Source organism: Passer domesticus, chromosome 3, assembly GCF_036417665.1.
Source record: "Passer domesticus isolate bPasDom1 chromosome 3, bPasDom1.hap1, whole genome shotgun sequence".
Classification (NCBI taxonomy): domain Eukaryota; kingdom Metazoa; phylum Chordata; class Aves; order Passeriformes; family Passeridae; genus Passer; species Passer domesticus.
In genome coordinates, this window is record NC_087476.1 from 36,994,414 (window position 1) to 37,021,074 (window position 26,661).

The window sequence follows — 26,661 nt, forward strand, 5'->3', positions numbered from 1 at the left end:
ACCAATTCGATTTCCTGTTTTCTCTTCTTTTTGTGCCATTTCTAAAAGCTCTGCATTGTTCCCCATTGTTCCCCAATTTCATCTTCCCCCCTCTTTTGTCCTAGTACTTTCGTATCATTGATTAGAGAATAATCTGATTTTCCTTTATCTATTCCTCATCCCCTATAAATCTCCTGTTATTTTGCTAGTTGTGCTCTTAACAGTGGCTAATAAGTGCTCAGTCAACACTTTGAACCCAGAGGAGATATGAATAGAGCAAAAGGTTTTTAACAATCTTTTAAGAAAGAATTTGTGAGAGAATGAAAAAGGATGTGTCCCTCTTCCATACCCTTCCAGGCCATCTTTATAGATCAGATTGATGGTTGTCACACATCTTCTCAGGCTTTTTAAAAGCTTTATGTTCAGGATTTTCTTCCTCATCCTATCTTCTAGCCTTTACCTGTCTCAATTTGCAATCTTATTTTTTCTGCTTTCACTTCAACTGTAGTATTGTTTTGGATCTTGGGGCATGTTTTTCCATCTCTGACTGCTTTCAACTCGCTTTGTTCCAGCATCAGTAGCTTATGGGCTTTTCTGGTTGTGCTTCTAGCTTTGCTAGGCTTCCTGTCCTTATCAGTGTGCTGTTTTTTTGATAACAACGGCTAACTGTGTTCCTTGGTAGGAGTGATGGTTAAGGAATATCTATTTCTATCTTACTGGATGGGAACTGCCATCTCCTTGAGATTTTTATTGTGTTTTTCCTGTATGTTTTAAAAGTGAAAATGGAATCCCTTTCAAAAGGGTGTCCTCAAATATAAGAGGCAGAGGGGTGCTGAGCTTCATAAGGATAGGGAAGGAGATGGCCATGAGGAAAATCCTGCCTGTTTCTGGAAAGATGATCCAGGAATATGATGTCCCTCTAGCATGATCCTCCTCTTCTCTGTTTCTCTGTCATGAGGTTTAGGATTTTTTTGCTTCTTATTTCTCTTTAGGACCTGGGCAGCCTTTGTGGGCAGATAATATAAAATGTTCTCCATGTCTTAACACAATCTTGTATGACCTGGCCTCTTGTAAATTATGAAGGAGACTCAGATATGCTGAGATTTCAAAGTATTCATTAATTATAAAGCAGATACACTGACCTGCGTGATCCTTTTCAGTACTCAAAAGAGACCAAAGCATCTATTTTGACTGCAGACAAAAAACCTAAGGAGACTGAGATGGATGTAACAAATAGCATCATCCTCCATGGTTCCTATTAGTGGCTGACCAAGGAGGTGCTTGTACTAAGGGATCCTGACTTTACCAAGGTGCTGTGGGTAAGCCCATGTAGTAACACATTTCCAGGTTTTCCTTTCTTTCAGGCTGTGGGAAATATCCACAAGCATTAAGAGGTTGAGTGTCTTTAAAGCCAGTTTCAGTTCCCAGAGAGATGGCTTCCACTGCAGGACTGCTCCTTTGGGTTCCTGCAGTGCCTGTGAGCACAGAGGGGAAAGGAGAGGGGTCAGGGGGCAGTGGCGGAGGGGGAGTGGGGGTCATCTATGTTCACTTTGCACTCTCAGCTCTCCGTACCTGACACAAGTACAAATATTTCTGGATTATGAACCTGTGACTTCTTGTGTGCAGCCATGAGGGTAGAGTTTTCCCTGGGAGTTGAGGTTCTGTCCTACAGGAGGAGAAGCAAGGAAATGCAGTCTCTGTAGCATAGTTTCTTGAAACGCCTAAAATTATATTAGTGGTGATCATTTTAATCTGTACAAAGAGCCTGCTGGTGTGGGAGATTTTTATTTTACCTGGCTGGGTATTGTATTTCAGTGCAGTAGATGGCATGTATGACAAGTGCCCTTTGGTAAGAGAGCAAACAGCAAGAAATACACCCCAAACCCCTGGTGTTTTCTTCGGCCTTTTGTAACATCAAAGCACCCTTGTGCAATGTTCATTTCAGTCACCTGATGCAGGAGCCAAGGTTTTGTGATAGCTGCTTTCTTCTGTTGTTCCTGTGTTAGTACAGCTGGCAAGATTCTCAAGATACAGGGAAGAGCAATGTGATATTCAAGGTGAGATGTGTTAATTGAGCTATAGCCTGAGCTGAGAGAGATTAACTTCAGTTACTTGTCCTGGAAGTATTTTGTGTTGATGCATAGCTTTTTAAAATGAACTGAGATCCTAGTTTGCAATATAAGTAGGATAGGATGGAAACAGGGTTTTGTTTATTTTAGGTTTGATGAGGAGGCATTCCTCATGAGTCAAATGCTGAGTTGAGACTACTGCTCTGCATGGCTTGCACAGAACAAATGAAGGAGGACATTTTGGGAACTGGGCTGTTCAGTTGGGTTGGAACAAAAGAGCCCTGAGGTAGGGGAGTCACTTTTGTTTTGTGACTGAGATTTCCACCAGTGAATTTCTGCATGGAGTGGGGAAGAGTCTTCTGTAGAACTTCCAAAGAATTTAGCAAGTAATAAAGATAGCACAGAGGGTGCCCACAACCCACTGAGAGATCCTTCAACTCCATGCCTGCCAATGGTCTGGGCAGGAGGATCACAATGTCCATTGTTTTCTTTGCATGACCTGTTTAGAGATTACTCACAAACATCACCTATACAGATACAGCTGTGAAGGGCAACTTGACCTTGTTGTATTACAACTCTATGGGGGAATTTAGATTACTTTTTGCAGTTACTGTTACTTGCAGTTACTACTTCTTATAGTAGCCTTCCTTCCAGAATAACTTAGGGAAAGTCTGTGTGGTATCAAACTCTGTCTCCGACTATTGATAATGGTGAGTGCATTAAACATCAAAGTCTTATTTCAGTGGAGAATCAAGTCCCTAGTCTGGTCCCCCAAGTCCAGAGCCTGCTTTATCAGTATGGCATATCCCTTTGGCCAGTTCAGGTCAGGTGTCCTGGCCATGCTGCCTCCTGGCTTCTTGTGCCCCTTGTCACTGGCAGAGCAGGAGACACTACTGGAAAGTCCTTGACTCAGGGTAAGCACTGCTGAGCCACAAATAAAACATCAGTGTGTTATCAACATCGTTCTTATACTAAATCCAAAACACAGTACTGAACCAGCTACTAAGAAAATTGGCTCTATCCCAACTAAGAGCAGGACAAGGAGAAGGTGTAACTAGAGTGGGCAGGGTGTGAAATGGACTGGAGCAGCTGAAGGGTTTTTGCAGATACTTCTTCAAACCAATGTTATTCACATGTTGTCAGGACTGTCTTCAGACTGTGTTTGCATAAACTAAACTTATTCCTGGATTCTCATGTTGTAGTGTCTGAGTCAGCAAATGTGTCCTACTACTATATTCAGCCCAGTATGTTTTAATGAAACAAAGGTCTTGTACCAAAACTGCTGCTGTCATTATTGTGCAGTCTGTCCCAGCACATGGCTTTTCTCAAATGTAACTCTCTTTCTTCCCCCAAAATCTACAATTGTGAAAGTCTTACTGGCCTGCTACCACATGTCTTCAAAGAACCCAAGGGGCATTTTTAATGAGAATTGCTTTAGGATTCCTGGCTTGATTTATGAGGTAAAGAAAAAAATAATCACAGAAACATTGTCCTCTTACCTCTTGAAATTTTTTTTCTGCAACTTTATGGTGATAACAACTTAACTTTTTGCAAATGGAATAACCAAATGTTTACTTGTTTTTCCCTTGGAAATATAGACTGCTTAAATGCATGACAGTTTGAGAGAAAGGGAAGTGGAATGGTAAAGGACTAGAGGTCTTTGTTCTAAACTGTGGAATAGATAAACATTCAGGGCCTCAGCATTGGATGTTTGCTGAAAACTTTTCCTGTAACTTGTCTTTGAGAAATAAAGCTGAATTTTTTTTTAGCAGTTTGCTGTACTGTTCTAAGGAGGTTTTTGTAACTTGTACAAAGTGAGACAAACATGGCAGCAGGTCTTCGTTTTTAGTTTCCTTTCATCAGCCCACCAGTGTTAATGTATGCACTCCTCTCTTTCTTTTGAACAAGACTATGTGACAGCCACAGAAATAAAGCAAGTACAATCATTCTTCACTGTTTATATTTATGCATTCATAATCATAATTCATAAGCATGTTCACAGGTATAGAAATCCAGCCCATGCTGAGGTCACCAGCTACAACAGGTGCCCTAAGTCTTATCGGCATCTTCACTGCCTTTCAGAAAGTGCCAAACCTGTTCTCATTTATGCTGCACTCAGCCACTAGACGTAATTTCTCACTATTCAGTAACACCTCCCTCTCCTTTCCCCCAACTCTAAAAAAAAAAAAAAAAAAAAAAGGTTGACTCCCAGCATTCCTCTCATGTCTTACATATATGTGTGAAAGTCTGTGGCAAGAAGCTGACTCTGTTCCTCACCACTAGCCAATCCTCTTCTGCTGCTTTATGTTTGTGTCTTCTAGCACTCATTCCTGTAGTTCAGGTGCTGGAAGAGGTGTGTACCGTGGTTTTAAACACCCTTCGGTGTGTGTCCTGTGGATCATTAGCATAGGCAAGTGGTATGAGAGAACACAGAGGCAAGGGGTACTGCTGGATATTTGGTTTGGGATTTCCGTGGCTTTTATTTAAAAAGGAAATTAAACATGAAAAACCGTAAGAAGAGAAGAGGTGGTGTAAACCTTAAAGACATCATCGAGTATTTGCTGCTGTGTGGGAGACATGGACTGTGTGGTGCACGGGACAAGCAGTGACTGGGCAAGGCTCTGGAGAGGTAAGAGTGCACTTTTGTGTGGAAGCCATGACCTGGAACCCAAGAGCAGGCTCACATCATCGGGAGAAACGCTTGACTAATTCTGGCAGTTCCTGCTCTCTCCATGATTTGCTTTGCAGCTTTAGTGTTACATTAACTCCTCCTTGGTGTTACATTAATCCAGGGCAAACAAGTTCCTTAGGTTTCTTGTTGCACTCCCAAACAAACACATTCATCAAAACTAGGATAACTTTCTGCACATACCTTGCTTTTACTGCGTTCTTTTGCATGCATTGACTCTGCATACAAGTCTGAAAAAATATGTGTTTCATGATTTTTGTTTCCTTGTTTTAATACCTATCTCTGTAAGTACTATATTGAGGGGTTAAATCTCCAGGGAAGTTGTTTATTAAATCCAAGGAATGAAATAATAACATAAACAATGTTATTATTATTGTTATTATCATTATTACTACTATTTTGTCCATTGTATGGTCCAGAGCAGAACTGTGTCTGAAAATGCAGAGAAAGCATTCTTTGAGAGGAGACTGGCACTCTGTTGCAAAGGTTGCCCAGATGCCAGGTCCAGTACTCGAATAAGACATTTCTTGCCCATATTGGTTCTGCTGACTTTGTTTCAATCTCTTAATTGGTTTTTATAAGCTTTGAATCAGAGCAAGGAAGAGTAATGTTCTTCTCATAAAAATGGTAGTAAAACCTCCTGCCACTTCTGAAGTGAATTTCTGTGTGTCCTCATCCCAGCAGGTCTGTCAGCAAACTAACATGGAGTCTAGCAAGAAGGAAACTTCTCAAATAGAACTTTTCCCAACCAGATGAAAATACAAATCTGTTGTTCTCAATCTCCAAACCTGGTTGATATAAGAACTCAGATGCCTTGTAAGAGAACAGCTACGAGACTGTTGATGCAAAATTGCAAGTATTGTTCTTGTGTGTAAACAGTTTGTCAATATTACTGGAGGTACTAAAACAGAAAAAGTAAAGAGAAAACTGTACTCACCAAGGGAATAGTCCTGCTCTGCTTGATGCTTCTGACAGAAGTTGTGCTGTGTAGGACAGGAACAGGATCGATTTCAGATTCTCCATTTCTTTACCCTCTGCTGCTTCCTGCTGAACTACGTTTTTTCCCCCCAGTAGCCTGAAACACATTCCAGAAATGTCTGTGTGAGGTAGAAGAGTAAGAGTGCCAAGGCTACTGATGAATAAGAGACTTTGTGATCAATCTTGTAAAATTGGACCTTTTCATTCAGAGAATAGTTCTCAATTACTGAGTCTTTTGTTGCCTTCTTTTGAATTGCCAGGGAGAGGAGGAGATGTTAAGTGTTGTCCTGCAACACTTCCCTCTAGCGTACCTGAATTACCAGAGGGGTGAATTGCTTTGACGGGGAGGGGGATGGGTGGGGGAAAATGCGGAGGAAGTTGACTCAGTTTGTTAAATCTGAAGATGCAGCAGTCGTATTACCTCATTTCTGAAACTTCACAGTTTTGGGATATTTAAATTTACATTGGAAGTTTGATTTTTAACTTGCTGATCCAATCTGAGAGATGATGATGAAAACTTACAGTTTTAAAATCACCACTTTTTAAACAGATATTCAGGTTTTACTGACAGCCAGTTCCTTGGAACAAATTTTTTTCTATTCAAAACTGTTTTTCAACAATATTGTTATTCTAAGATTTGGTTTATTTGTTGATTCTTCAGCTTGGAGCTCCCTACAAGGAGAATGTGGTTTGCATGTATATTTTAACCAGGCTATGTCAGAATCCCATACACAGATTTTTTTCCTGCGTAGGGTTTTCCTGTAGTAAGAGCTGGAGAGCTATGGCAGTTTCTATCTTAACAGGGTGGCATGCAGTGTGTGGTTGGGGCTGCAGCAGCTGTGTCCCAGGAGTGCACCTTGGTGGAGTTAACCTTCATGGGTTAACTTCAATGGTAGTATCTGATTGCTAATAGGCAATAGTAATATGTAAACTTAGATGTGTGAGCTGTCTCTTCAAGAAGGGGCACTTGGTGCAATGGAGGAGCTGCCTTCTAGTTTGACAGGAGTCCTTGCTTGTGAAAGCTTGCAGTTAGCAGAATTGAGTCTCACAGACCTGTCTCCAAACCCTTAGTTCTTCATTAGGTCTGACAGGGTATCATACACATGTCTTTGAAATTAATCCATTCTTTGAAATTCCTGTGATGCTTTTTAACTTAAACACCTTGAGAGAGAGAGAAGTGTCTTTAAAACAGTTCCATATTTTTCCCTTTAATTATTGTAGGAGCTCCTGTTGTCTCCATTTGCAGTGTTTCCTTCTCTCCCATCAAGTTGAAGTGGGCAGCTCTGCTGCAGCAAACACTGTAGCATCCTTTCAGCATTGCTGCCAGAGCCAACAGTTTCCAGCTTCAAGGGAGCTGCTCTGTCTCCACAGATCCTTCCAGCTTTTTGTGTTGGCTGCTGCATTGGCTTGGCAGCAGCTCTTGTCTGGGAGAGCTTTTTAGAGACTTCAGTGCTTATTTTTGTATGGAAATCTTCTGGACAAAATGTCTAACTCAGGAGGTAGGCAGCTGCTTTCCACACTGCACCAAGTTCTGTGTTTCACTTCTTTATTGTGTACAAGGGGTTTGGCTGGCAAAACTGTGCTCCCTCTCTGTGCTGCTTGTTCTTCTGAACAGTTGCAGCAGCCGCCATCCCTTCAGATCTCAGGGGGAGACCTCGGAATGCTGTGGCAAACATCCAGATCTTTTCAATGCTGGGGGAATGCCCTGGCACGGTGCTTGTTGAGGAGCACTGCAAGATAGCCAGATGGGGCTACTTCCCTCCATCACCAGGCAAGAAAGGAGAGAAACCAGAAGTGGGTACAAGTTTCAAGAGCAAGGCAGCCTTTTCTCCCTGTGCCTGTGAGGGAGGCACCCTGACAGCCCATGCCACCAGCTGTGCCTGATGCAGAGCTGCACTGATGGCTCTTCCCTTCTCCCTGCAGTATGAAGATGTCAGATGGGCTCTCTGCTCTCTCCCTGAGGGTTTTGTTGTGGCAGGGCACCCCAAGAACACAGTCCTTCTGAAGAGCTTCCCACATTTGCAGGGATAGAGCAGGCCTGCCAGACTCACACACCACAGATGAGTGAGTAGTATATGATGAACTTGCTCTTGATTTCTAATGTGAAACCTTGCTCACTGATGTAGGGGGAAAAGACAAGCACGTGCCTCTTTTAAAAATGCTTTCTGTGACCAGTTTTGTCCTCCACCCTGCAAAAAACGGTATTAAGAGCATAATTAATTTTTAAGGGAATGAGTCCTGTCATAGACCAACATTGCTTTTGCCCACCTAAGAAAATTCACTGTGGAGTCTGTTCTTCTAGCTGGGTAGCTCAGCACTGGCCTCATGGGAAGCACATAGATAGACCCCTACAGAAAAGAGAGCTGTAGACATATGGTTCCCTGCAAGTGTGCTGAGATACTCTTTTCTCTTGGGCCAGCAGATGACAGTCTCCCCTCCCAGCAAAGGGACTTCATCATTCTTTAACATTTCTGTGAAAGTGAGGTTCTATTCTTCAGGCAAGATGGCAAAGCTGATATCCTCAGTTTTCCTTAGACATTTCCTAGGTTTTTTTATGGACTCTTATGACTTAAATCAGTAACTTCTATAATACTGAATATTGTGAAATTGTAGTGTGCACTTGTCCAAGAGGATTTGTGGCTGTATATTACACTTTCTCCAGAATGGTGTGGAGAGGAGGAATTCTCTGTCCATTCTGAAGATTTGGGTGTTTTGTTTTGTAAACCAAAAAACTAGGTTGTTGCCTAGTGTTGTTGCTGCAGATCTCTAAGATGTAGTGTCCAGGACTGAACATGTTTTGCAGGATGTTTGCTCTCTCATTGCTACCCTACTCTCTCTAACCCCAGCTTGCCACTTCCTCCTTCATTTAATGAAGACAGAGGGTTCTTTATTGTATGATAGCCAAAATGTAATGTGATAGTGTTGCAGGAGAGCTGGTGGAATGGTACCAGGTGTTTGGTGCTTTCTGTTTCAGGGAGATCTGCAGCTGTAAGAATGGCTTCTGTCTTACTCGGTCCTTATGCAGGAAGGGAAGGCAGGTTGGGAATACTTTGTGGTGTGGCACCATCTGTGCAGCCACAAGCCTTTTTTGGGGCTGCAAGTTGGTGTGGATGGTATTTCTCACAACATGTGAAAACCTCTGAGTTGGCAAACCAAATAGATGTGAAAACCCATACAGAATCTGCAAAAGATGCAATTTTAGATCACATTTTTTCCTGAGGGAACTTTGGGCAGTCTGTTCTTGTATAAAGGCATCAGGATTGTTTTGTCCCTGGACAAAGGAGAAGCAGCTGAGGTTTCCTTATAGAATGTGCATTTAGTTAGCTGGTTCTGAACATCTGTAGATATTCCTGCTGTATCTGTTTTACCTTCTGTTGTGCTTTAAGAGAACCAGCACATACTACAACATCGTTTTTCCTGATGAGCATATGAATAAAGCAGGACTGATAAATTGTTGTTTCAGAAATGCTTCTTGAAAGGCACATACAATATTTTGTGGACAAATTCAATAACTAGAACATGTTTTCTTCATTTTTCAACATATGTCTCAGGAAACATGTTATCCTGTGTGTTATCCCACGAACACATTGTTCTTTGGAAGTACTGTTGACTGTGCTTATTAATGCATAGTGAAAATCTCTTACAAAGAGAACTTGCATAGCCTGTATGGAAAAGTAGCTTAATTCTCCTGTCTTTAAAGATTACTTTCGCTTTGGAGCTTCTCTCCCAACAACAGGTTTAAAATAAGACACTTATTTATAAGTTGTCTTGCACAATTAAGTCTCAAAATTAGTTAATAGCCGAAGCAGCCTCCTGTTCTCTCACAGAAGGATGTGTAACTTTTTCTTCTAGCTAAATTGTATATAAAAATTTTAAAAAGGCTTCTTGTAAATATTCCTTTGCAGAAGGAGTGTTCAACCCGCCACTGGATCAAATTATATTCCCATATGAAAACATCCTTTGACCCACTAGTATCTTGTATTTTTTCTGGCAAGTAGAAAACATGCAACATAAGCCCTGAAACCGGATTCATACTACAGTCATTGTACAAATTAATTTATTTTAGAAGTGGCAAAGTCTTTCCATATTCTCCCAGTATATATGCTGATTAATATTTTCTAATCTCATTCATACCACATAATAGTTGGGTTTGGAATGGGATGCCTGGAGGTCTATGGAAGATGCACACTTCATATGCTGGAACAGTGCTTTAAAAACCTGAAGGAAACTAAATCAGGTCCTCATACAGCCTGCTTTCCTGATTGAAGATGAAACTACTTTTGGCTCAGTAGCTTTCAATTGTACTGCTGATCTCCCAACAGTAGTACACTGCTATTGATTTCATCTTGAGTAATCATTTCACAGCTGCCCTTACATCATTGCCATGTTTTTGTCCTTCGCCCTTGACAGAGCTTTTGAGCAATGAGCATCTGGTGAAGGTGATGACAATGATGAAAATGTAACCATTCAGAAAAAAAAGCAGCCAAGGACGTTTGCACCAAGAGGTTTGTGTTGGGTACTCAGCTTCATAGGTGAAGCAGTAAAATCTTGTCAGGAGGTCATTCATTTTGAGAGTAATTGGACAGGGCATTGCAAGTTTTTATGTTGTGTTATGAAGAGTGGTCATGCTGGTCAAAATTTCAAGCTAGTAAAAGGTCATCTCTTGATTTTTCTTTTAAAAAGAGATCAGCCAGGTCTGCAGCCTATCCTGTGTGTTTCTTTACCCACTGTATGCTGACATCATTTGGATCTAGCTGCTGCTGGAATAAAAGACCATTTTGCCACCTGTGTTCACCAGCTACTCTAAGCAGAGAAGAAAGAAATACTTTGAATCCATCTGTTAAGATGGACTAACTGCCAGGTTAGAAGGGCTGCTTGGACCCATGTAGGCATGTGAGAACTAAGTAATTGTAATAGTTTACTTTCTTTTACAGCCCCTCAAGGCAAGTGTTTGTGATTATTTGCTGTAAGATACAAATCAGAAGCAATATGTACATTAGGATTTGGGAACTATCACATTACCGTAGTGTAAGAGGAGAAAAAAGAACCTGGGTAAATTTCCTCATGCTAAGGAACACCTATTATCTGCAGAACAGATATCATGAACTATTTTTAAAAGATACCTCTTGAAAGCAAATTTCAAGAATTGTTGAATTTCTCTTTTTAGTTGGTGGATCAGAGAGCCATTACCCTCTTGTACAGCTTTTGTTCTAGTATCCTGCATAGTCATTTTGCTGAGCAGTGGAAGGCACAGAAGGAAGGAGGGTCACTGCATGCTATGAAACCTCTCCTGCAGCCCTGCATTAATAGATTCCTTTTTTCTGGCCTGTGTAATATCTGTCAGCTGCCCCTCGTGCCATGTTTGCACAAGAATCATTCCTGCAGTGTACTTGGCCCCAGTTTGTGCTGTGGCTGAATTAGATCAAGCCAAACCAATATATAACACTTTTTTCTCCTGGTTAGATTGACCCTGGGGGTAAACCTGTTCTCTGGGGCTATGTCTGGTTTTATATATGTGCTGGGTCAAGGTATTAACTGTTAGTCAAAGTTACTGGCTTGTTCACGGTTCATTAAAAATAAAGCAGACAAGCTACCACTGAATCGACTGCTCCAAAGCTGTGTTAATGTTTTCCTTCCTGACACAGGTGGGGACCTGACCTCTTTCCTCTTACCAGTGGTTTTGTATGCAAGAAGCTTGTCTTTAAAATCTCACTTGTCAGTAAAAACAGCTGTGTTATGAAATACATAAGCTCATCTCATCAGTAAAGGAAAATACTCTTTTGCCCTGTAACACAGTACAGAACAGGGCAATGTGGAAGTGCAGTCCCTCTGCCTGACAGAAATATGTAAGTCAACTCTGAAACTGTAACTGATGTAATTTACTGACCCTGAGTTGCCTTTCTCACCTTCGGAGCATGTCCCCTAGGCAGTTTGGGAACTGCCCAGTGCCTTAAAGGACACCTGGGATGCTTTGTGTTCCCAAGCAGTGCAGCTGCTTTTGTGGATGCAGTGAGAACTGTACTCCAGTTTCAGAACTCCTTTTACCCTGTGGGGTAACAGCAGTTTTTGGTGCTGAGCACCTATAGCTGTGAGATACTTCCAGCCTTGCCTCTTCACTCCTATTCAGAAGTGGTGGTAGCACTCTATAACTCAGCTGGTGGGTTGGGGGGATGCCTTATGGAGGTTGCATTTGCTCTGTAACTCCTCTGTCCAGAGCGTCACAGCTCCTTGTGACTGCTGTGCTCTGCTTTTGTCACAGTGGTCCTCGCTGTGCCAGAAAGCATCCAAATGAGACCTTCCACCCTTCTTTGGCTTCCTCAGGGTAGATGAATTGCACCCTTGAGAGCAGTAATAAATGTGAGTTTGAATATTGCTTTTTAACTTTTATCTTCCTTTCTCAGTGTTTTGATTAAGGCAAATTAAAAATTAATCACATAGCAGCCTGTATTCTAAGGTCATACAAGTTAGCAATTTGAATTCATTGAGTATGATGGCGACATAAAGATAAAATGAGAGGTCTCAGGGGGTCTTACAATACTAATTCTTTAGAGATGAGCAAAATAGCAGACTGAGATTTGCTAGATTCAGAGGGATGCTGGGATAATCAAACTATCCACAGGTCTGGAATCCTGTACAGTGAGATCCTAGATAAACATCCAGACATGTAGACTATTAGATATTCCATATTGCATTGTCATTTCCTTGTCACTGCAAAAAATATCCCTGTACCCAAATGGGAACAAAATGTCACATACACTTCCATGAGGACGACCATGTCTGCTCTAAGTATTCTGCGCTTATTTTAATTCTGGCTGGAGGTTTGTCTCTGGTTTCACCCTCCGTAAGGTGGGATATTGGCACCACCAAGTACCTTTTTGAACAGCTAAACTAAGTGTTACCTTTTAAAAAAAAAAAAAAAATTAGGCACTCAGTCATCTTCTTAATAATAATGATAATGTATTTTTATAAAGTATATCTTACGTAATTTTCTAAAATCAAAGCACTGGGGCCTAAATAGCTGAGCTTCATTAAGCAGATGAAATGAAAGAAGAGAAGCATCTGGCAGAAGAATGGAGGGCAGTATAAAAATAGAGGCATATGGTTGTTTGAGTAGCATTAGTAATTTCTGAAATTACATTGCCTATGAACCTCTGCTCCATTCAAAGTAGAAGACTGGGCCAACAAAGCCAATTTTCAGGACACTCACACAGTGTTCCTTTCTTCCTGAAAGTAAGTGGCAGAAGCTTGGGGAAATCAGAGATACCTTTTGTCCAGCAGAAAATTTTGCCACATGGACAATTTTATAATGTACCCTAAAAAAGTCTTCAGAAAGCAAATCAGTTTGCTTAAAAAAAAAAAAAAAAAGCTGTTTTCCTAAAACATATGCCCTGATTAATTGTGATTGGTCAGTATAAGGATTATTGAGAATATTCCTTGTATAAACACACCCCTTGTTTGTACATATTTATCTCTATAGACTGTATGAAGAGGCTGGCTTACTCGGTGCTGGGTTTTGGAGTTTTTGCCATAACATGGCTTAACAGAAACATGTATTTCAGAAACATTAATGATTTTTAAATTATAATCTGAAGTTAAAGAGTCAGTTTCAAACTTCTATTGTAAACTCCTTGTTTCAGTGGGTTTTTTTGTTTGTTTGTTTATTTGGGGATTTTGTTTGTTTATTTTTGCATTGCTTTGTTTTTTCTTTCTCCTCCCTTACATAATTTTCCCCTACTCTCTCCTGTCATCATTTACGTTCCTTCTAAGACATTTAGCCGGGTGTAGATGGTAGTGCATTCTTGCAGTACCACTGTATGTGTCAGTAAATCTGGAATCAGTGTCTCTAAAGCTTATAAAACACAAGTGTAGGAAAATCAAATGATTCTCTCAACAGCACAGAGAAAGCCTCTGTCAGACCTGGGACTGGAATATAGATAGGTATTCTGGTCACATCACTGGACTGTGCTACCTCTGTGTCTACTTGCTGTTTTGTCTGTCTGACCTTTTAATCTTTCTCATCTCATTGCTCTCCTAATTTGAGTCTTCTCAGACAGTCTGGGTTGCTTTAGGCCTGGCCACTCTGGAACTGCTTTGGTGTATGTGTTCATCTGGCTCTCCACAATGCTTTCCATCATGGGTGTAACATAGGCAGGACACTGCTCCTTCTGGGATCATAAATATGCTCACTAATAATATGGTGGGGTATGGGTATGCTGCTTATTAAGAAAGACTTCAGAATGTATAACTGCTGTTGTCTATGGAGAATAGGGTCTTCAGGATTATTTCTCATTTATGTAATTGTGGACACCATTATATTTAGAGACTGAATGTTTCCTGAAGTAGAGAAAGTCTTTTTGACAGTTTGTGGAAAATCCCCATGCATCTCTAACTGTACTGGACAAGTGATGTGGTGTAGTCAGTAGGGGATTATGTTAAATGGGAAATGCACATTTTGCTTTAATAGTCAAAGTACAAGAGCACCTTATTCCACTGTAAGAAGAATGGCAATTGGCAGCTTGCTAAAGGAGGTTTTAATATTTTTGAGATTTTAATAGTGATAAATACAATGATCCTGTATGCAGAATGCTTCTAGTCGTGAAATAAAAGGCACACTAAAATCAGTTTTCCCACATAAAGGTAAATAAAATTTATTTCTGAAATGGAAAAGCTGTTTAGCTCTGTAAAAAGTGGTGAGACCTGTACTGGTTTAGAGTTAACACTGGAGAAGTTCAGCACTGAGACTGTTTAATTTCACTCAGTTTTCCATTAACTGCAAGTGCTCAGCTTTTCATATACATTTTTAAAGCAATTTGGTTAGCAAAAATGGGGTGATGTAGAAGTTGCTTCTCTCAGAAAACTCACTGGTGAATTTTACTGTAATTTAATATGGTCTAGTGGTCACATTCAAAGTGATTAAAGTGAGAAATATACGTTATCAGTTTTCATACTTCACTTAGTCCCATTTTTGAGGTGAAGAGATCTGGGGGAACATGACTAACTCTGATAAGTAGTCTAAGATTTCTTTGTCAAGCTATGCTAAATTAATTAAACATGGATGACTTTACAACAACATCACTTTACTTTTATGCTAGTTTAATAAAGTTGGTTTTAAATCACAATCTAAGTCACAGTGGCACGTCTTATGCACACAAAAAAGCCTGTGCATTTTTCTTCCTTTGCCTACTAGAACCAGTAGTTCTCTAGCCACTACTAACATGTCCAGCCTGAGATGTATGTTTTGTCCTTCAGCACTGTATTCTTTATTTCCATTTAGGTTTTGGTTCACTCTGTCTAACAAGTGGTTTCCTCCAGTATTCCTGCTTAGTCAGTTCATTCCTATTTTGGCATTTTTAGAGTTGATTATTCCTATGTAAATGTGGAACTTTGTGCTTTATTGGTTGCATCCTCTTTATTCCAGACCATTTCTACAATTTGAAATGACTTTGAAAAGTGACCTCTCTCTAAAGAACTTGAAACTTTACCTGTTCTGATGTTAGAGAGAGATTTCACAAGTGTCATGTCTGTTTCCTTGATCCCAAATCGGACTGTTGAACAAAACTAGACCCAGAATATACATATATGGGAGCCTATCAGAAATTTTAGGACAGTTTGATAAAGAAACTTGCAGAGATAACTACTGAGCTATGGATTTTCTAAACCACTTGGGCACCTAGCTGGCATCCATAGGTTGTATTTTTTTAGTTCATGTGCGATTGTCAAAAGCCTTGCTGAATTCAAGATGCATACACTGCTCTTCTTTTTGCCTACTGAGAGGTTACCCCGGCAAAGAAGGGTAGTATGACTATTACATCAGCCACGATTTTTGATGATTTTTGTGCTGTAAGAGGTATTTTATCTTACTTTCATTCTTGTATTCTACTTGTGGTGCTTTAACCATTTATTTCTGGGTGGTAAGGGCAAGGGTGGCAGATTGTAATTCTCATAGTTTTTCTTCTTATCACCTTTTCAATGACAATCTTAAGCTTCCTTTGTAGAAATTGACAATTTTCTCTCTTCTCAGCAAGTTTATAAATATGAACCTAAACAGTTGTAGGGACATTAGTTGTGCATTTTAAATTATAATATTTTTCAGAATGTCCTGACCTCCCCCTTGTTTTCTCTCATGGGCTTTCTTTGGTATAACAAGACAAGGCAGGAAAATGAGCAGGTATATTGTCTTAGCTGGACCAAAAAGCTCCTCCTCCTGGCCTGACACAGTGGCCAGAAGTGGATGGCTAGGGAAGAGAAGGAAGGAAAACTGTCTCCCCCTTGACTCCATATGATCCTTCAATATCTACATCATCCTTTTTCTGGATAAGATGGGGTTGGATAATAATGACCTAAGCTTGATTTCCTAAATTCCATAAATGAATGTTTGTGTTGGTTTCTGTAAACAGTTCTTTTGCTACAACATAATTGTTGCTGGATATTTAAATAATGAATGCTTATATCTTCATCAGAACTTTCCTGTAATTTTTCCTGATGTTACCCTATGACTGCTGTAGCTGCAGTGTTCTTTTATTCTAAACTGGCTTAGAGAGTTAAGGCAACTGCTTGTATATTGTGTGAGAATTGAATGACTATAACATTATTTTGGGGATATGAACCTAGCTGATAAAAGGTTTATCTAAAATGCTTAAGCAGCATTTTTTGTATTTTAAATGAAAATGGTCAGCTGCTTTTAGGGAAGAGTGGTGAAAGGATGACAGACTTTGAGAAACAATAGGAGAGAAATATAAGGTGCAGGATATGTTTGGTACAGCTGAATGAACATACTGAAGTCATAGTGCTTTGAGCTGAAGAGCTGTAAATTTGTGTACATTTTAGAGATTAGTCCATGAGATGTGAGTGTCAGTGTTACTTGTGTGTTTTATGAAACTGATGATTGGGCAGATGAGGCTCTGCAAACACCTCACCAGGTCTAGGAATCCAACGTAATGCTTTATTTGCTTGGAGTTCATCTGTGAATGAAAGAAGAAAACTATATAATTTTATTTCAGTGTTGCTCACAGCAAGTCTGAAAGTCTGCTGTTTTCCTTGGTTGCTTTACTTTTCACTATAGCTGTGTTTCAAACACCACTGTCTTCTCTGAATGTGTTGGAGGTCTCCATGGAGAGCCAGCATGGTCAGGATGGGTAATATCCAGCTTTAGGCTGGAGGCTGGCATGATGCAGAAAACACTTTGGCAATTGTACTGAAGTGATGCATCTTCCTGAACTTAATCCAAACCAAAACAAAGTAACAGAAAGGGTTTTTTCTTTCCTTTGGCACTTTTGCTGTGGTGCTTACTCTGACGTCACCTTTCCAGTCATTCATGTGGCATCCCAGGAGAGGCAAGACATGAATTTCTAATATAAGTAATAAACAGGAGCTTTCCTTCTCCTCACCTTTTTGGCAAGTCATTTTTAAGGGTCGTCCACACAATTTTAATGCCAAAACACTTCACTTAAGTAATTCTGTTACAGAGGGACATTAACAAGCTCACGCAAGAAAGGCAAGACATCTTCTCCTTGGGTTTGAAACAAGTTGGAAAGTAGATGAGGGAAGGAGATTTACAAAGGCTCTTCCAGATTCCATGAGCAGGGAAATGTTTTGCACTAGCAGTGCATTTGGTGGGGCACAGAAGAGGCTGTGCTGCTTCAGCCAAGAGGCAGGAACATCCTCTAGGGAAGAGCTGAAAGCAGGCTCCCAGCTCAAGGGGTGGGAAGGCAAGGCTGTGCCATGGAGCTGTGCAGACTCATGTTTTCTGGTGCTCTGGCTCTGTCCTGCCTGGGCAGCACCAGTCATGTGGGGACCAGTGCCAGAACAAAATGTGGCTTCATCTGAGTTGCTTACAGATGAGGAACAAGTATGCTGGCCCATGATGTTGTTTAGTCTGTTTAAATTTGTTAATGTGTAATAATGTGAGAATTTAGCAAGGAACCCCCTTCCTCCCCACTTCCCTCTGCACTGAGGCTCTGCTTGTATTATTTCCTTTCTTCTTTTCTTTCTTTCTCTTTTAATGTTCACCAGAAATGTGGAATAATGGAGTTTTACACTGCTGCAGCAAGTGTAGCACCTGCCATGTGAAATCTCTCCCTTTCTCTTTGAGTGAAAGCCTTAAGCAACACTTCTCCCAGACAGAGATTAAGGCCTTGGAATTCCTGTCTGGGGTGGACATTTGATTAATACAGGGTTCTTTTATTGTCACCCTGCCTTTCTGCTCTTCCTCATTAGAAATCAGTGACTCTTCACCAATTCGTTCATGACACAGAGAAAAGAATGTCTAATGATACATATAAATACAGAAATATATAGCCTGCATTCAGCTAGTAAAATGAGCTATTTTCCCTCATGGGGAGGGGATTAGGCAGGAGGGCATTTGTCTCCTGCAGCTGCTGGTAGAAGCCTCTGACAGATGGCAGTGCAATATATATATATATATATATACATACACACACACACACACACACATATATATATACACATATGGGCATGCATGTACGTGCACACACAAGTAGGAGAAAGAAACACAGTTGCTGTTCATAGGTAATTTTGTTTTGTGTTTCTGCTTCAGTGAAGGGATGAGGTGTCCTGGAGTTGTTGGGGGTTTTGCATGTGAAGGTTGTATGTAAATAGTTTTGCTCCTGCAAGCTACTGTTTCTGTTAGCACTTGACAGCACTATTGGACGGGAGAGGATTTGTTTGCTGGGGAACTCCGGGGAGGGGTGTGGAGGTGTGTTTTGGCCACAACAGGGTGCTCTAGGGACATAATCCTTCCTGTAAGGAATTGCACAATTTACAGATATAGAAATAGGTGTGTTGATAGTTCACTGTAACCCTTTTAGCCTTTATCTCCAAGGTTTTCTCCACTTTTTAGTGATGCAGTCCTTCCAGACACAGACAGGGTGAATATGTGCATCAGTTCACCTGGGGTTAGAGTTCCACAAGTGCTTTTCTGCTGTCCTCTCCCTGCTGCCTCCCAGCTGAGCAGCTGCAGGTCATGCCAGGGCTGGTATTTGGGGCTTGCTGCAGTTCCCTTCAGCCTGGTTGAGAGCACGAGCACAAGATCTGTGGTGCGAAGCCAAACCAAAGCCAAGCTCTCTTGGACTCATGCTTATCCTGTGCCAGGGCAGTGTGGAGAGACTGCTGATGCAAAGAGAGGTGGGAGTTGCTTGGAGGAGACATTTCAGGTCCAGATGTTACTGGAGGGGGTTTGATGGGGAGCAGAAGCTTTCTTCTGAAATGGCAGGATGGTTATATGCAGCGCTGGTGGTGGGACCAGTGTGGCCAGGGCTTGCCTAACCCCTGGAGCTTGGGGCTGCAGGGTTTGGAGCTGGCTGGAGCCTAGCTGTAGGGATACATGCCACAGGTGCCCAGAGCAGGGTTACCAGCTTCAGTGTGATAGGTGGTGGTACAGAACAGAAGGAGGAGGGAGAAATCACCTTAGGTGTCTATAAACTATAATGCAGAGTGTAGAAAGTAATGTGAATAAAATAATATATATATAAAATATATAAAAATCAAACTGTAAGGAAAGTTTCACTTTGCTCACCTTGTTGGTCTCCATGCTCAACCCTGGTGGTCTTGTACTTTCGTCATTTCAGTTTCTGACAGAATTAAGGATCAAAAAAAAGCCCCCAGCCATTGTGGTTCAAGATGAGTTCAGGTGAAATGAACATGAATGAGGTAAATGTACTTGGACAGGTGCTTTGTGAGTGCTTTCTCAATGGAAGATGCTTGTCTGTCCATTGCTGTGGAGGTTCTGCCTTCAAAATGTACTGGTCTACTTCAAACCATAAGGTGGCAGTGGCCAGAATGTGCCTTCCTTTATCTTTCACTTGGTTTTACTTCTGTTTTTAATGTTTCAGTATAGTAAAGTTTTTATTATCCCAGCACCTCCCTGAGAAGCTTATTCTACTGCTGTATAAATTGACCTGGTTGATAACAGTTTCAGTATTAATTTTTTTCATGCATTGTTACATGGGTACCTGAAACTGTCAACTTTCTTTGGTAGTGGTACTACAAATCAAGAACCAAAAACTAAGAGCTCAAAAAGAGGGTATTTCCACAAGCACCTGTTCATTTTGTTTATGCAGGTATTGTCTCCAGCACAGAACGAGCTTCATTCTTGCAGCTCTGGCAAATGAGCTGTGACACACTCTTACTGGTGCTGCTGCTGCAAGTAATCAGCTAGAGGTTATTTTCCTGAATGAAATACATTTAAATGGCAGGGAAGGAGAAGACTTGGGTTTATTTTGATTGCTTTTCCCCATGATATTTGAATACTGCATTATGTAATATGGACAGTTATATACAAAGATATTTTCTCTATACGTTACCATAAATCAAGAGAGAGTTTTAAAAAAACCCAAATTGCTTTTCCTGACTTTGCCTTTTCCCTTGAAGAGCCCAGGAGCTTAGATCTGAATGCTTCAAATGAACATATTGTTCTATTTATGCTGAATAAAACTATAGATTTTTATGTTGGATAATGCAAATATCATCACCTGAATGTACTGAACATTTAGAGTCAGCACTCTTTGTTTATGTTTTCATTCCCAGATCAGTGCTAAAGGAATAGTTATAAAACTGCTCATCAGAGGTTTCAATAAACATTTTTGTATAGTTGCAGAGTGATTAAGATGTAATAACCTGTTTGAGATATGTTTGACGAATAAAGCACTTAATAACCTAATGCTATACTAGCTGTTACAGAACAGCAGTGGGTTTCTTCTCTTTACCAAAGAGGTGATAAATTAGGATGTTTCACTGTGCAAACTCCATCCTTTTTCTTAGGTTCAGCTTCTTTTAAATTGACAGGAATGGGAAAATAAACATGACAAAGATAGGTATAATCGCTCAAAATTCTTCATTCAGAGTGCATGAACATAAATTGGGGGTGCATGAATATAAATTGAGGGCACAGGGGTGAATTTGGAAAAACAGAACATAAGTTTACTCTGTAATCTGTAACAGGCTCAAATGATACCAGTTTAAAAAGTGTGGGAGCCTTTGAAGGAACTGAGGCAGCAATGGAAGCACTCACTCGCTTGCTGGCTTGTGCACGCAGGTGTGTGTGGCTGCTTATTTTTCAGACAATTGTGCCAGCACTGTAAGAGCTCTTGTTTGGCACAGGACCACTTGAGTGCACTGAGACTGGGCTGCTTGTTTCATCCCGGCATCTGGTGAGATTAAGTATTAGTGCTGCTGTTTAATGAACAGTGTGCGGATGTGCATGAGTATTTGGGGTTGTTTTTGTTTCCTCTGGTTTGTAGCCGACAAAGCTGTAGGGATGAACAAAGCCTTCCAGGCTGCCTACTACATAGATTAATTTACAGCTGCCAGTTTATATTAGTTGTTCTATTTATTCTGCTTCGGTGCTTTTTTGAGGAAAGGAGTATTTCTTAGTCAATTGTCTGGCAAAGAGAAAGGAATTCAAGAAATGTGAAGCAAACAAACTCGTGGTAATTAGACAAGCCTTTGGGAGATTAACTGTTTGCTCCCTTTTCTTATGATATTATGTTACACGGAAGGACTGAAGTTTGAAAACAGAATTTAAGTTGACGTCTGAACTTTGTCTTTACTCTGCTGTTCTCTGCGTTGGCGATGCTGAGGCTTGATGAATGGCAGCTATAACCACGTCTCTTGTCTGCCTATTTAGCCTAGCCCTACGGGAGCTTTTGACAGGCAGAGGAGCTTATGTCTCTTGTCTCTGCAGCTTTTATGATGCTGTAGATTTATCAGGAACTTCTAATGCTCTTTTTTTTTGTTTCCCTGTAACTCTCTTTGTCTCTGTTTGCACTGAGTCCTGTTGCTGTGTGCTGACCACCTGTTGCAGCCAGGACTGCTGGCTCTTTCTGCTGGAGATGTCCAAAGCTCTGCACAGCCCTGCACACCCTGAGAGGCAGCTCTGTGCATTAGGTGGTTATCAGTGAGGGCACGAAAGAAATAGCTGAGAGTTTATCCAAAAGCCTTATGCAAATGTCTGACTATTGATAAGGCAGACTGACTGATGTCTTGTCTGTTTTCTAAAATAATTGCTTTGGAGGACTCAAGTAGTTCAGAAGGGGATTAGCTGGTTTACTTAGAGCAGGATCAGGCACACTGGGGCATGTGCTCTTCTTCCCCACCCTCAGTGGAGCCAGTAATTTGTTGTCCAAATTATGGAGCATAAGATCAGACTGGGCTAAATATAATCTGGAATCATCTTGCACAGAGGGTTCCTTCTCCTGCTTCCCTCTGCTGGGTTGCAGGGAGGGGAATAATGCATTGTGAGCCTCTTTGGAAATGAAGTGGAAGCTAGGAAGACATGAGACAGCCCAGGTGCTAAGAAGAGACCTTTCAGGAGCAGGAGCCTCTGCTATCAGGACCCCACAGTGTCAGGGGAGCCCATTCTCCTCCGAGGTGTCCCTGATGAACTGCTGGCTCTGAGGGAAGGCAAGGAAGTGCAGTCTCTGTAATTCACTCGTAAATCTTGGCAGGTAGCAATTAGAGTATCTTGTGTACTTGGATGAAAGTGTCTAATGAGAGATCTGTCATGCAGAGATAGATACAGAAGCATGTGTACATATATATTTTGTTTATTCCTCCTGGTTTGTTTTGTTTTTTTTTTCCTCCGGAGAAGGTGGTTCTGCTCAACTGTTTTGCTCCATAGTAGGTGATTAGAAGCAGGCATGACACCGGTATTGTGGTCTTTACTTTATTCTGTCTTGATTGGACTTTGGAGCTTGCAGGTGTCTGTGACGACGGGGCAGGTGTTTGCTGTGCAACGTGCAGCTTCATTTGAGAAATTCTTTCTACTCCTCTTTTGATCTTTATCCTTTTGAAGGTCTTTGAATTGATTTGGAAATACCCTTTAATGGATGTTGTTCTTTTAACTGTTTCATATCAGATGTTTCAAGTATATGTGTGCTCCATTAATATGAATTTTATTTGCTTACTGTGTCAAAAGTTACTTGATATGCCCTATATGTAAACTTTGTTAGCTAATCATGTTGTTTTTAAGATTGTGTAGCAAAGTGGAGCTGGTACTGGATTTCTTCAAAGTATGCTTTGATGTACAGTGAGTACTTAGAGTTAAAAATAAATAAAAAAACCTTCTAAATGCACTAAACCCCAAAACAATCAGTGAATTATCAGAAAGAAAAATGTTACATGTGGGTTTTTTTCATTGTAACCAGTCTTTAAAGTGGTTCAGAATAATTAATAAAGCTATTTTGAACCCACTATTTTTCATCATTTTAATTGAAGTATCATTCCCTCTAAAAACGGCTCTGCACAATATTGAGAAGTAGCAGTCATATTGTATAAAAAATGCACCAAACAATTCACTGTTTTCTAATACTTTTCTTTGTCCTGAATAGACATTTGTGAAAATACAGTACTTTTTGGTTACAAAGTAGAACTGTCAATTTTTACTGTAAAGTTTATATTTTGTTGCAAGTGATTGTGTCATGCTAAGCTTTCACATTTTAAAAATTATATGTAAAATTAGTTCTTAAAATTAAATCAGTTCCTCCTAATGCCTCACTTATATACCAGTTAAATCTGCTGCTCAGAAAACACTCTTAAGGAATCTTTTTGGACATAAAATCTCAGGGTATGTTGGGTTGTTTTCAGAAAGTGTGAAGCTGAGTGAAATTTTTTTTTCTGTTGCACTTGTGGGAGGTTCTGTTCCTGGATTGAAATGGCAAAACATCAGCCCAGCCACGTGCCCATTTAGCTGCTGGTGGGGATTAGATGTTCAGATTTATTTGCTCTACGGCAGGGGTGGGTTTACAAGTGTGCTGCTTTCTTTGGTCACATCCAGTTCCTCTGCCATGGGCTGCAGCTGGTGACAGCCTCGGTAGCTGTTGGCTGCTGCACTTCTCCCTCTTAAATGAGATGAGAGCCCATATATAGGATACTCTTATGTAATACTTTCAGACAGTATTTTCCTTCTTGTTGTTGATACAAAAAAGATGACCAATCAAATGGTTTTTACCTTAATTTGTGAAAAATATATGGACAGTTAAGTTGCTTTGCTATTAAATGACTGGTTTTTGTTTATGGAGTTTCAGAAATTCCATACTATTCTCTTTTGTCAAGGAAATTTTATTTCTTGTTTTTTATCGTAGGCATTGTTTTATGTTACAGCTGAATAAAGAATCAAATGTCTTCATTACTACATGCCATACAGCAATCCTGAGTAGATGAGAGAGAATTAGAGTATATCTCAGTACCTGGCTACTTCATTCCATGTAGTTTGTGCTGCTTTGGTAGGCATCTAAAATCACCACACTTGTTTTGATTGTGATCAGAAGTCAAAAAGTCTGACAAAACTGCAGAGATACTTGGTTTTTTTTTCTTCCTCTTTCATTCTGCAAAGACATTTATCTGTTTTTTTTTCCTGTTACACCACCTAAGTCAACAGAGGCTTCATCCTTGTCTGTGTGTGAAAGGGAAATTGCCCTCCTGTGCAGATGAGCAGGGAACAGGAATCAGACAGTATCTCAGTTAAGCTTCTTTAAACATTTAGTAAGAGTTTTAGAGTAAAACCTTTGACAAATGTTGTGGCTGAAGACCTTCAAATGATGGCATGAGTTTCCTGGTTTTCTTTAATGTGTACAAATGATTTAACAAAAATAATGGCTGGTGACTGTATTACAGAAATATATATTCAGAGCGTACATATTTAATAAGACCTTGAAATTAATTGGTGTGTATAAAAACTCACAAAACCTCACAAAAACACTTTAAATTACATATATTATTTTCCTTTGAACATTTTCTTTTCAACTCTTGCCTTGCTTTTTTTTCCCCCTTCTTTAGTTCTGCTGTTTGTATTGGAGCTTACTCTTAAGAGCACAAATAGAGCAGAAGGTATTTGGGATATTTTTTGGGTTTTTTTTCAGATATCCAGGTTGTAACTATCCAGTTGTGTTAGCTGATTTTGAACCTTTTGCCCTTTTTATTTGTGCCACAGATGGGAGGCAGGCAGTGTGCTGAGCAGGTAGGCAGTCACCAGCACAGTGGGAGTGCCTTCTGACAGACCTGCCTTGTCTGTCCAGATGTATCTGTGCATCTGCTCAGAGTTGGATTCTTATGGAAAGGCTGGAAATGGTCAGGAGTGACAGTACAGTGGGAACCACCACTGAGGCTGAATCCCATATTTGAGATTTCAATATCCAAAACTGAAATGGGACTAATCTTGTGCCCTCACAAACATACACCAAAAGTATGCTTTTTGTTTAAATTAGGTGAGGAAAAGTAGTTCCTGTATTTGCTAATATATTTTAAACATGATGAGAGAGTGAACAGGTTATTTTAAACATGATGAGAAAGTGAACAGGTCATTTTGCCAAGTCCTTCAAGTGTTAGTTGAAACATCAGGCTATTCAAATTTAGACATTTGACTCTTAAACCAGCCTGTGTGCCTGGGACCCTTTTAGGGAATGGAAAAAGACATTTTTCCTCCGCAGGGATGTTTAGAGTCTCCAAATTAAGTGCCTAGTGTGGACTGCCTTCTGTTTCTTTCTCCATAAGCATGATCTGCAGTCATTGAAGAGCATGGGTCTGGGCTACCTGTGGATGTGTATCCCCAGTTCCTTGTCTTTCCTGAAGGGTGGTGGTGAGAGGGAGAGGTGGGGCAGTGTGGCCATCAGATTCTTCTAGAGGAAAAATTAACAGCCTGTTCATTTGTTTGAATTAGTTCCTACACATGGTGGTCCTAAAACTCCCCATCTTTAGAGAAAGCTGAGTAGGTGACATTTCATAGGCTGTCCATTCTGTTACCTAAAGAGCTCTTCTGTTTTCATGTGGAGGGCACCTCATTCCCATGGTCATAGTGCTCCAGAGCCCTTTGTTCATCTTTGCTTCTTGTTTTGCCCCCTTTGGATGGAGGGGCATAAATCTCTTTAAAACATCCAGCTAAAAAGTCAGGATACTTAACGAAACAGTGACCCAGCTGCTTGTGCTCATCATGAAACTTTTAAGCAGAGAGCAAATAAACAGTCAGTAAGTTCATAAATACAAGGTTTGTTTTCCTGCATGAACCATAATGATTCTCTGGTGCCTTGCAGTCTGTCACAGTATCTGGTTTTAATGTGTGTGCCCTACAGTGTCTTTGCAGGTAGCTGAATTGTCCTTCCTTTGGTATCCCTAACTTTAAATGGAGTAAGTTCTATCTGGTTAAAGTTCCCCTCTACTCTTTATTCCCTTTCCCATTTGATTTTCTTCTGAAAAGCAGTAAAGAAACTGGCAAAAGAGAAGGAAGTCAGATGTCATGGAGAAACGCCATAGTTCAGTTGAACCTATGCTTGAATTAAGAACTGTTCCTTTTACAGTTCATATTTTGGAGTTGTATTGCAGGGTGGAAATTCCTATTTGCCTCAAAGAGTCTACATAGATTTTAATAACAAACACTACACCTAGCAGAAAGAATTCTTCAGCATGCTGTGTTATAGATCGAGATCCACGAACTGAATATTCCAAGATCCAAAAAAAAGCCTAGATATTTAAAGCTGTTTGTAAATATGAACAATAGCAAGCCTTGTAGCTCTCGGGGTATCAGGAGTTGGAGTGAAATAATCCAAGTTGACAGCAAATTCCCTGTGATATAATAGGGTCAAGGATCATACTTATTTTCTACTTAAGCTTTTGCATATGTAAGGTTAGATATGGTGAAGGTGGTACCAGGAATGGCTTTGCTGCTTTAATGACACCAAAACGAATGATGATTAAAAGGTGCTGGGAAACCTGTAGCTTCAGATGGGAGCTAAGGGCTATAATGACAGTTCAGAAGACAGTCTAGAAATAATTTTTAGCTCTTTCTCTAAGAAGATGGATGCCTTGATGTAGCAAAATATTTTCTCTAAAGGATGGCCAGGTTGTTGTTGCATATGGGGTTTGCACAATCTGATTAGAGGTGTGTGAAAATTAGAGGTGATGTCCCTTTGTGGTCAGAGGAAGGGGCAAGAAAGTAGC

General features: G+C 40.4%; 1 protein-coding gene across 8 annotated transcripts in view; it reads left to right on the forward strand.

The window, feature by feature from the left end:
• Positions 1 to 26,661, forward strand: part of ANKRD6 (ankyrin repeat domain 6) — a 92,723-nt gene that overhangs the window by 16,284 nt on the left and 49,778 nt on the right. The window lies entirely within an intron of this gene.